The sequence below is a fragment of the Mauremys reevesii genome, linkage group 13 (assembly GCF_016161935.1).
Source record: "Mauremys reevesii isolate NIE-2019 linkage group 13, ASM1616193v1, whole genome shotgun sequence".
NCBI classification, from domain to species: domain Eukaryota; kingdom Metazoa; phylum Chordata; order Testudines; family Geoemydidae; genus Mauremys; species Mauremys reevesii.
Genome location: NC_052635.1, coordinates 19,636,834 through 19,648,729, shown reverse-complemented (window position 1 = coordinate 19,648,729; position 11,896 = coordinate 19,636,834). Strand labels below are relative to the sequence as shown.

Here is an 11,896-nt window from a genome sequence, read left to right as displayed (position 1 = left end):
TCTGGACCACACTGGGTAACACGGCTCCTGGTAACAGTCCTTGTACATACAGCTCTCTAAACAGTCTTTCTGGAGACACTCATTTTTGATCTGGTGGTAAGCAAGCCGGCAATTTAACCATTATTATGTGCTATTTAGATAGCGTCATAAAACCAGATGGTATTAAAACCAAGTGACATCTTGCAACAGACCTTAATGCCTTAGCTTTGTTTATACACAACTGTAAGACAACTCTTAACTAGTAGAAAAAATTCTTGAAAATAAGGTAAGCTCAGGTTTTCTGTGTATACCTGGTATAAGTGTAAATATGCATAAAACTCAGTCATGCGAACACCAGCAGTAATTCTGGAATTTATTGAGAGGTAACTATGGAATCACAGCACTTCAGCTATGGATTTAATGACTTGATGTTTATGAACTAACTTTTTTCTCCTTCAGTTTGTTATAGGAGTTGAACGGTCTTGGTCAGAGAAGTCTCTTCTATTGAGTTTGGAGGTATTTTTAAGAACTTCTATTTAACTCCTTACAGTGGATGGTTAATGCTCCGAGATGGGGGAGGGTCTCTCTCTTCCCCAGAAGGTATGAAGGGAAGATGACTCTGTTCCTTCTTTTGTGCATGTGTGCACTTAGACACCTTTCATTCAGATGTGGGGGCCAGGTTTATCTGTATTTCATTTTCCATCCCCCTATACAGAGATGGAGGTCTGTATTCAGTGCGTTCTTCTCACTGGATGAGATATTTGCTCCTTCCTGTAATTAGGTTGTGCTAAGAGATGATGTTTTGAGTATCCAGGAGGACTGGTGTGGAATGCAGTGGTTGGTTGTCAGTGGGTGAGTGGGCAAGGTAAGTTAATATTCCAGCTACCATGTTCTTGATTTCACGTCTTGTAAGGAACTGGTCTCAGGATTAGTTCTTGAACCGAATCTCCTGGAGCAGTGAGGAAGGAAGCCCCAGCTGTTATTTCCTGAACCTACGCCCGGCACCCGCAATTTTCTTTGAACTCGGGAAGCTGTCAAAGCCGCATTCAAGCCTCTCTCAGATATACTTGCTATATTTTTTTCTAACAGAATGGGAAAATGTTTAAATGGTGAAAGCGGGATAATTTTTGCCTCCTCTAGTGCAGGGGACATTGTGTTCAAAGATGTGGTCTTACTAGGACGTTGAAGGTTGAGAACCTATTCATTCCTGACTCCTCCTGCAGTATATCCACCGAGTCATTTCTCTCTACTCTGGAGGACTGAGACGGAGATTTTTTTGAAGGGTGGTTTGGGTTTTTTTGGTTGTCTAACTGTTTCGATTACTGTAGCCACCAAGCTCTGATCTAATTGTCCTGGAAGAATATTGGTCTAGGGATTGCAGTTCTTGAGCCCAACCTCCTGGAAAAGTGAGGTATAAAACTCTGGCTCCAGCTGCTTGTTTCTGTATTTATTGACAATATCGGCTATCTTCTGTTTTCGGCGGACATGTGGAGGGTTGTATGAATCACTTTCCAACCTCTTTCTCCAATAAATATTTATTATTGTTTGTCTCACTAAGAAACCTGAAAGAGAAAAAAGTGGTGCTAAGTTTAAATAAAATCAATCCCACTTCTCCTCCTCCTCTGCTTTCCCAGCTAGAGGACGGACATTTCAATCTGGGCTCTGTCCCAGCTAGAGCCCAATGGCAACTGTTGTCAGTGCTATAGGTATGATACCCTTGTTCAAGGGTAGCTAGTGAGAAATCACAACTTTCCACCACCGAGAGGTCTCTTTGTTATTAAGCTTTAATGCTTTAGAGATTGCCTGTTGGGTTCCTTGTTTGGCCAAAACAGAGCCTGGATGAAGGATCACATCTGCTATTCCTTGACTGGCCAGCAAAAGAGTAGTTTGTAAGCTGAGTCTCAGCCACCCCTAGTGATGGAACATGCTGCCTGCCCCGCTCTCCCAGTCCCGAGGGGCTGAATGCACCACCTCTATAGCATTTTCACCCACCTGGGAGTCATGGGGAGCTGCACTCCATGGCAGTGCAGAGAATGAAAGTACTAGAGTGCGTAAAACTTAATTCTGTTAAGGCCAAGTTCTCTGGGCCACCCTACCCCAGAGGCACCGAGAGAGGGAGGGACTGACTGCATTATTCTACCTGAGTATTCCCCTGGCATGGGGAAGCCCCAGTTGGAGGAGAAGTGGCTAACCAACTCTCACACCACCCTCCCTGCAGCCCCCAACACAGGGAGGAGCATGCTGGGTGTGCTTTCCTACTTAAGAATGATCTGTACTTAAGAATGGTGGGGGATCAACTATAACAAAGCACTTATATATCTCCTCCTGTCACAAGAGTCCAAAGTGCTGCAAACACCAATTTAATAAGTTTAAGACATTTTGTAAATGAGTAAAACAGAGGCCGAGAGGGTTCGGTGACTGGTCACATAACCAGGGAGAAAAAAAGATGGTTACTCACCTTTGTAACTGTTGTTCTTCGAGATGTGTTGCTCATATCCATTCCACTTAGGTCGTGGATCGTCAGAGAATTTTTACCCTGTTAACACCCGGTGGGGGTTGGCTGTGGAGCCCCCTGGAGTGGTGCCTTAATGGCGCTGGATATATACCCCAGCCGACCCAGCGCCCCCTCAGTTCCTTCTTGCCGGCTACTCCGACAGAGGGGAAAGGAGGGCGGGTTTGGAATGGATATGAGCAACACATCTCGAAGAACAGTTACAAAGGTGAGTAACTGACTTTTCTTCTTCGAGTGCTTGCTCATATCGATTCCAGTTAGGTGACTCCCAAGCCTTACTTAGGCGGTGAGGTTGGAGTGAGACATCGCTGAGTGCAGAACTACTGAACCAAATGCGGCATCACCTCTAGACTGCTGAACTGCAAAGTCCTTCTCTCTGGTCACACACTCCCAGGGGTTAATAGCCCCCTGAAACCATCTCTCTCTGTGTCTTCAGCCCACCTGGTCCCCATCAGCCCCCCCCCCTTCGTTTTATTGCTCCCCAGTCACTTACTGCAGGAAGCGCCCTCCACGGGGTGCAGGAGATCCCACCTCCACCACCAGTTGTCATGGAGTATGGGGAAGTCAGGCCCTGCATCCCTCTTCCTAGGACTCACAGGGAGCTTAGTTCCCAGCGTGGGATTCCCTGCGCTGCACCATCCCCAGCCCAAAACCGAAACTGACCCAAACCCTCTCCAGCAGGCTCCCTTCCTTTGTCCAGCTTCCCGGGCAAAGGTGTTGACCCCGCTCCCGCCTGCCTTGCTCAGGTATTGTCCATCAACCCTGCCCTCCCATTCACTGTGCAAACAGTTCCTACTCCATCACAGCATCCTCCCACCCTCTGCCAGGTAAAACTATGCCCTGCAGCCCTGCAGCATAGATGAAGGTGTCGGAGCATTGCAGGGGTGTGGGGGCGGGGTCAGGGTGCTGGCCTCACGGATTTAAGTTTTATGTGCGGCTATGTCAGAAAGCACTAGTCATAATAATCTTAATCTGAAGGCGGAGAGCTCTATAAATCGAATTCCAAGTGGCCTATGCTAGAAACCCTTCTCAAAGATCGGGGCACGCGACCCAGACCAATCCTAACCCTAGGGTGGGCAGGCCTTTACATAGGGACCCTAAGCCAATGTCGGGGAGCGCTACTCATCGAAACTGTAACTAACTCCCAGTGGTCTACCCCTTGGAACTGGAACTCTAATGCTAACTGGCCTACTCATTGGAACCCTAAGCCCAACTCCAACAGGTCAACCGATGTAAACACTAACCCTACCTCCAAGGGGCCAACTCCTAGGAACGCTAGGAGCCCCCAACTATAGGAATCCTAACATTAATTCCAAGCTGCCTACTCATAAGAATCCTAACCTTTTCTCCAAGTGGCCTTCCAATAGGAACCCTAACCACATAGGAACACTAATCCTAGGGCCGGGAGCCCTACCCACTCTATTGCCAAGTGGCCATTCCTTAGGAACCCTAACCTTATCTCCACCTAGCTTACCCCTCTAAACCCAAAGCCTAACACAGAGAGCCCTCCCATAGCAAATCTAACCCTAGGGCTGGGAGCCCTAACTATAGGAGCCATAATTCTAACGCCAAATGACCTACCCATAGGAGCCCTAACCCTAGAGCGGGGACAGGGCCGGCTCTAGCCAGTGCAGGGGCCCTATTCGTGGGGCATGTACTCTCCGGATTTCCGCGCTCAGGCGGTGGTAGCGGGACCGCGGGTTTGCGGGGCTCCTGCCGGGATAGCGGGGCAGCTGCATGTGCCACTCTTGAGCTGGCGTCCGCTCAAGAATTAACAAGGATTTGAAGGGATCTTAATGCATGTCAGTTAGTTTGCATGAGTTAGGCTAACTGTGACCCTAATGACGTGAGACTTGTAGAAGCAAAATTAGTGTAAGGCAGAGGAATGAACTGTGTAAAAAGTTATTATGACCTTGCATTGATAACCAAATATGCAGGCTTGCTTTTTCTAGTAGTGAGACAAATAAGATAGCAGAAAGGCTTATGTATAAACAAAATGCAATTGTTTCTCTTTACTGTCTGTATTATTGCTAGTTATTGTCTGTAACAAAAGTATAAAGGCTTGCTGTAATTGTTTACCAATTGAGAGAGACCTGTCCAGGACTGGGGCGACCCTGTTTCCTAGGACACTCCCTCCCTCTATTGTAATTACTAGAGAAAGAATAAAGTATTTGATTTTGCTGCACCCAAACAAAAAGCGAGAAATGAGTTTTTCTCCGACAATTTGGGGTCTGCGGGGTTGTGGAGCTTCGGCCAGGAGAGTAGAGCTGCGGGGTTGCGGGGCTCCGGGCGGTGTAGTGGGGCCTCTGGGCTCCAGCCGGGAGAGGGGGGGCTGCGGTTTTGCGGGGCTCTGGCCGGGGTGACAGGGTCACGGGGCTCCAGCCGGGGTAGCAGGGCCACGAGGCTGCGGCCGGGAGAGGGGGTCTGCGGCCGGGAGAGGGGGTCTGCGGGGTTGCGTGACTCTGGCTGGGGGAAGCAGGGCTACGTGGCTGCGGCCAGGAGAGCCTGGCTGCGGGGTAGCGGCTCCAGACGCGGTAGAAGGGCCACGAGACTAGCCGCGCTCCGGCCCCGGTAGAAGGGCCACGGGACTAGCCGCGCTCGGCCGGGGGATCGGGACTGCGGGGTTGTGGGGCTCAGGCCCGGGTGGCGGAGTCCCAGGGCTCCAGCCGGGGAAGCGCGACCGCGGCGTTGCGGGGCTCCCTCCGGGAGAGCGGAGCTGCGGGGTTGCGGGTCTCCAGCCAGGAGAGCGGGGATAGCGGGGCTGCGCGGCACCTCCGGTGGTTGCGCAGCCATGGGACTCGCCGCGCTCGGCCGGGGGAGCGGGTCCGCGGGGTTGCGCGGCTCCGGCCCGGAGAGGGGGGACCTAGGGGTTGGGGGGGGCTTCGGGCGGGACAGGAGGCCGCGGGGTTGCGGGGTTCGGGCCGCAGTAGCGGGGCCGCGGGACTTTCGGTGCTCGGCCTGGGAAGCGAGAGCCCAGCGTTGCGGTACTCTGGCTGGGAGACCAGGGTTGCGGAGTTCCGACCAGGAGAGCGTGACCGCGGGCTAGCGAGGCTCCTGCCGGGGTCGCAGGGTCGCGGTGCTCCATCTGGGGTTGCAGGGCCTCGATGCTGCGGCCTGTAGAGAGGGGCTGCGGAGTTACGGGACCCCATCCGGGAGAGTGGGGCTCTGACCGGGAGAGCGGGGCCACGGGACTTACCACTTTCAGGCGGGAGGTGCGGGGACGTGGGCCTGTGGGGCTCCGGCAGAGAGAGCGGGACCGCGGGGTTGCGGGGTTCTGGCCGTGATAGCGGGGCCTCTGGGCTCCGGCCGGGACAGGGGGGCTGCGGGGTTGCCGGGCTCTGGCCGGGGTGGCAGGGTCTCGGGGTTGCGGGGCTCCGGCCCGGATCCGGGGGGGGCGGGGACCGAGGGGTTGCGGGGCTTCTGCCGGGGCAGCGGGGCCGCAGGGTTGCGGCGTTCCGGGACGCAGTAGCCGCGCTCGGTCGAGGGATCGGGACCGCGGGGTTGTGGGGCTCAGGCGTGTCCGGGACAGCGGGGCTGCGTGTTGCGCGACTCCGGACGCGGTTGCGCGGCCACGGGACTTGCAGCGCTCCGCCGGGGGGAGCTGGACCGCGGGGTTGCGGGGGCTCTGGCGCGGGGATCGGGGCCAAAAGGCAAAAGCTGACATTACCATTGTTTCAGTCTCTGTGTTACTTGACATCGTGTATTCATTGTCACCATACAAGGCAAGGGCTCTGCATCGATGGAAATTTGCCTGAGCATCAGTTCAAAATGTTAAGTAACGTTTGCTTTAAAAATTAAACCTGGCGCTTGGTCATCTCGTGTCATCCTTTTTATTTCTTAGCTTTACTCGCTGACATTGTATCTCGCTAATCTCCTTCATAACCATCATTGACTTTTCTCATTTAATACTATCCCATAGTATCCGAGACAGTGAGAAAAATAGCAAATAAAGGTACATGACTATTTGTCTCACATAGAGAGATGGGCTGTATTCCCTGCAGCCACTCTTTTCATGAAGCTTATTAGTAAAACACTCATTTTTCCATTAAAAAAGGCTTTTCCAAGGAGAAATAATACAGTTGAAAATGTTTTACTAAGAGAGCACCAACTTTGGAAGAAAATAGCTCTTTTTTGTTTCATCAGTCCCTAAAGTAGTCATAGGGTACGTCTACACTACGGGATTATTCCGAATTTACATAAACCGGTTTAGTAAAACAGATTGTATAAAATCGATTGTGCGCGGCCACACTAAACACATTAAATCGGTGGTGTGCATCCACGGTCCGAGGCTAGCGTCGATTTCGGAAGCGTTGCACTGTGGGTAGCTATCCCATAGCTATCCCATAGTTCCCGCAGCCTCCCCCGCCCCTTGGCATTTCCGGGTTGAGATCCCAGTGCCTGATGGGGCAAAAATCATTTTCGCGGGTGGTTCTGGGTACAGCCTCACCCCTCCCTCCCTGAAAGCGGCAGACAACCGTTTCGCGCCTTTTTTGCTTGGTGAACTGTGCAGACGCCATAGCACAGCAAGCATGGACCCTGCTCAGCTCAATACCGCAATCGTGGATGTTTTAAACACCTCGCGCACTCTCGTGCAGTATATGCTGAACCAGGACCTTCGAACCGAGGCTAGGAGGAGGCGGATACGGCAGCGCGGCGATGACAGTGATGAGGACGTAGACACAGAATTCTCTCAAACCGCAGGCCCCGGCGCTTTGGAGATCCTGATGGTAATGGGGTAGATTCTATCCATTGAACGCCGATTTTGGGCCCGGGAAACAAGCACTGACTGGTGGGACCGCATTGTGTTGCAGGTGTGGGACGATTCCCAGTGGCTGCGAAACTTTCGCATGCGTAAGGGCACTTTCATGGAACTTTGTGACTTGCTTGCCCCTGCCCTGAAACGCCATAATACCAAGATGAGAGCAGCCCTCACAGTAGAGAAGCGAGTGGCGATAGCCCTGTGGAAGCTTGCAACGCCAGACAGCTACCGGTCAGTCGGGAATCAATTTGGAGTTGGAAAATCTACTGTGGGGGCTGCTGTGATGCAAGTAGCCAAAGCAATCACTAAGCTGCTGCTACGAAAGGTTGTGACTCTGGGAAACGTGCAGGCCATAGTGGATGGCTTTGCTGCACTGGGATTCCCTAACTGTGGGGGGGCGATAGATGGAACCCATATCCCTATCTTGGCACCGCAGCACCGGTTTACGTACAGGTTACCCAGTACGTAAACCGGAAGGGGTACTTTTCAATGGTGCTGCAAGCACTGGTGGATCACAAGGGACGTTTCACAAACATCCACGTGGGATGGCCAGGGAGGGTTCATGACGCTCGCGTATTCAGAAGCACTACTCTGTTTAAACGGCTGCAGCAAGGGAATTACTTCCCAGACCAGAAAATAACAGTTGGGGATGTTGAAATGCCTGTCGTTATCCTGGGGGACCCAGCCTACCCCTTGATGCCATGGCTCATGAAGCCATACACAGGCAGCCTGGACAGTGGTCAGGATCTGTTAAATTACAGGCTGAGCAAGTGCAGAATGGTGGTGGAATGTGCATTTGGCCGTTTAAAGGCGCGCTGGCGCACATTACTGACTCGCTCAGACCTCAGCCAAACCAATGTCCCCTATGTTATTGCTGCTTGCTGTATTCTCCACAATCTCTGTGAGAGTAAGGGGGAGACCTTTATGGCGGGGTGGGAGGCTGAGGCAAATCACCTGGCCGCTGATTACGCGCAGCCAGACACCAGGGAGATTAGAAGAGCACACCAGGAAGCGGTGCGCATCAGAGAAGCTTTGAAAAGGAGCTACATCAATGGCCAGGGTACAGTGTGACTGCTGTGTTTGTTGATGAACACCCACCCCCCCCCCTTGATTGACTCATTCCCTGAAAGCAACTCTCCCTCCCCCTTCGAGTACAGCTTACTTATGCAAATAAAGTCACTCTCGTTTAAAAATCATGAATTCTTTATTAATTCATTATAAAAAGAGGGAGAGAAGTAAGGGTGTGGTTTGGGAGGAGGATAGGAAGGATGGAGAAGGCCATTAAAAAAATTTCACATTAACGACAGCCTTCTGGTTGGGCTGTCCACGGGGGTGGAGTGGGCAGGTGCACGGAGCCTCCCCCCACGCGTTCTTACACGTCTGGGTGAGGAGGATATGGAACATGGTGAGGGTTGAGGGTGGTTACACAGGGGCTGCGCCGGAGCACGTCAGTTTGATCATGCAGCAGCCCCAGAGTTGCATCCCGCCACCGCTGATCTTCCTGCCGCCACCTCTCATCTCGGTTGTCCCTCCTGTCCTCACGTTCATCCCTCCTGTCCTCACGTTCATCCCTCCTGTCCTCACGTTCACTGGCCGCTTTCCTGTAATTTGATACCACGTCCTTCCATCATTCAGATGAGCTCTTTCATTGTGTGTAACTTCCATAATATCCGAGAACATCTCATCTCGCGTCTTCTTTTTCCTCCGCCTTATCTGTGCTAGCCTTTGGGATGGAGGAGGGATGGTTGAAAAATTTGCAGCTGCATGAGGGAGATAAATATTTAGAAAGATACATTTTACAGAACAATGGTTATACTCTTTCACAGTGAACAGCACTATTCACCTAGCACATGTGATTTCCCTACAAGGTCGCATTTTTTCATCTTAATAGTGAGTGCTTGCAGCTCTGGAGTTACAGATCTCACAGACACAGGTCCAGGCATCAGAATTCAGCTTGCATGCGGCCATGGTAAGCCACTGTCTTTCGGCTTCTGTAGTGATTTACCCCTCCCCCCCCAATGCATGGCTAATACCACGCTAGCTCCCTGCTAATCAACAACCTTCCCACCCCCCCACCCACTGCGTGGCTGGTAGCTTGGGGAAGATCGCCGGTGACCAAACACAAAAAAGATCATCGGCATTTCACTCCTCCCCTCCCCGCTACGTGCAGGAAAGGGTTTTTTTTAAGCTTGCAGTCCACGAACCCATTAGAAAAATGGCCACCCCCCTTACTTAAATTCCTGATTTTTAACCAGGTTATCCTGAACGATATCACTTTGCTGAGGATAACACAACAAGATAAAGAACGGATGCTTCTTGAATGCCAGCAGTCACCGGGACCATACGCTGCTATGCTTTGCCACGCAATGATACCTGATTACTTGCTACATGCATGGCGTGGTAAAGTGTCCTACCATGGTGGGCGGAACAAGGCTGCCTTGCCCAGAAACCTTCTGCAAAGGCTTCTGGAGTACCTACAGGAGCGCTTCATCGAGATGTCCCTGGAGGATTTCCTCTCAATCCCCGGACATGTTAACAAACTTTTCTAAGTAACTATACTGTCTGCGACCGCATCCCAAGTCCTCAGGGCAAATCAATCATTAAAAAACGCTTGCTTAAAAAACAATGTTTGCTATTTACAAAGGTACACTCACCAGAGCTCCCTTCCATGGCGTCATTGTCTGGGATAGTTGCTTGTGAGGGCTGGGAGCAGGGTAATTCCGTCAGGGTGATAAAAAGCTCCTGGCTGCTGGGGCTCACGGAGTGCTGTGTGCTCTCTGCTAGGTCTTCCTCCTCTTCTTCATCTTCATCTTCCCCGTCTGCATAATCCTCAGACATGGCAGAGATTACAACCCCCACCTCGGAATCCACGGTCAGGGGTGGGGTACTTGTGGCGCAGCCCCCTAAAATTGCATGCAGCTCAGCATAGAAGCGGCATGTTTTTCGACCTGCCCCAGACCTTCTGTTTGCTTCTTTGGTTTTCTGGTAGGCTTGTCTGAGCTCCTTAACTTTCACTCTGCACTGCACTGAGTCCCTGCTGTGGCCTTTATCCGTCATAGCCTTAGAAATTCTTTCAAATACTTTTTCATTTCGTCTTTTGGAACGCAGTTCTGTTAGCACTGAATCCTCTCCCCATACAGCGATCAGATCCAGTACCTCCCGAGCGGTCCATGCTGGGGCTCTTTTTCGATTCTCAGGAGACTGCATTGTTAACTGTGCTGATGAGCTGTGCGTGGTCACCTGTGATGATGAGCTCTCCACGCTGGGGAAGCAGGAAATGAATTTCAAAAGTTCGCGGGGCTTTTCCTGGCTACCTGGCCAGTGCATCCGAGTTCAGAATGCTGTCCAGAGCAGTCAGTGGTGCACTGTGGGATACCGCCCGGAGGCCAATACCGTCGATTTGCGGCCACACTAACCCTATTCCGATATGTTAATCCCGATATTAGCGCTACTCCTCTCGTCAGGGAGGAGTACAGAAACCGATTTAAAGAGCCATTATAATCGATATAAGGTGCCTCCTAGTGTGGACGGTTGTGGCATTAAATCGGTTTTACGCTCCTAAAACCGATTTAAACGCCTAGTGTAGACCAGGCTTCAGACTCCACTACCTAGGTGTGTAAGTGAAACCATTAATGTAAAGCCAGTAAACTATGCAATTTGGAAATGTATGAAGTACAATTAGGGTAGGTCTATACTTACCGTGCGGGTCGACGCGGAGAGTTCGACTTCTCGGAGTTCGAACTATCGCGTCTAATCAAGACGATCTGACCGTCTCTTCTGGCCTTAGTCTCCAAATCTCTGCAAAACTGAGTGTGGCACTTTGAGAGCCTCTGAGGTTGCCATGTGTTGACTGCTTGATCTCCAGCACTGACCCTGAGTGCGTGGGGGTGACACAGGGGGAGCAGCTCAAACATGCAAAGGGGCTGGCCAGGGGCCGGACATTAGCCTTGCAGGGCAGGGGTGAGTGTGGCAGTGACATCACAAGGGCCTTTTGCAGCACCTCAGCTGATTGGTCAAAGGAGGTTGGGAGGCGGTGATCTCACAGAGAGTCCATGACAACGGCCAGGTAGGACAGGCTGCAGGGCTGGGACGATGTCAGAGACCCCCGTGGCTTTGCTGCAGAGAGTCTCCTTCTTTAGGTCTCTCCCTGAGGACTGAGAGAGAATTCTGGGTCATGTCTGTGAGCACGAGGAGGAGACTCGTTGGAGTTTTCCCCGTTCCCACTGCTAATTTAGTGAGAAGACAGACATCCCTGTGGAGAAGGTAAGAGCCCCAGAGAGGTTTGGTACCTAGCCAGCCTGACCCACCTGGTGCTGGCCAAATTCAAGGCATGGAAAACACTAGGTTAAGGTGGGAGAATTTTTTTTACCACCTAGGCCTTTGTTCATTAGAGTCAGGGGGACATTGTGGCTCATCATTTTTGGTTTCTCTTTTCCTACTTCCCTCCCTCCACTGGCAAGGAGGGGGCTGCTCTTTAGCCCTCGTGGAGGAAGGCCATCCCAAAGAGATGGGACAGGAAGACTGCTCTGAGAGCGATCCTCACTGGTGACTTGAGCCATCCCTGGGCCATCTGGGGAACCCTCAGCCTCTGCCAGAGTCTCAATGCTGATTGACGGAGCAGGGGATCTAGTGAAGGGAGGAGACTC

At 51.9% G+C, this 11,896-nt stretch overlaps 1 long non-coding RNA gene across 1 annotated transcript; it reads right to left on the bottom strand.

Moving 5' to 3' along the window:
- Nucleotides 1-335: 335 nt before the first annotated feature.
- LOC120381023 lies at nucleotides 336-11,009 on the bottom strand. Its single transcript, XR_005587911.1, has 2 exons — nucleotides 10,950-11,009; nucleotides 336-1,541 (listed from the first exon to the last, which is right to left on the bottom strand). It is a non-coding gene; the product is annotated as an uncharacterized LOC120381023 (long non-coding RNA).
- Nucleotides 11,010-11,896: the final 887 nt, after the last annotated feature.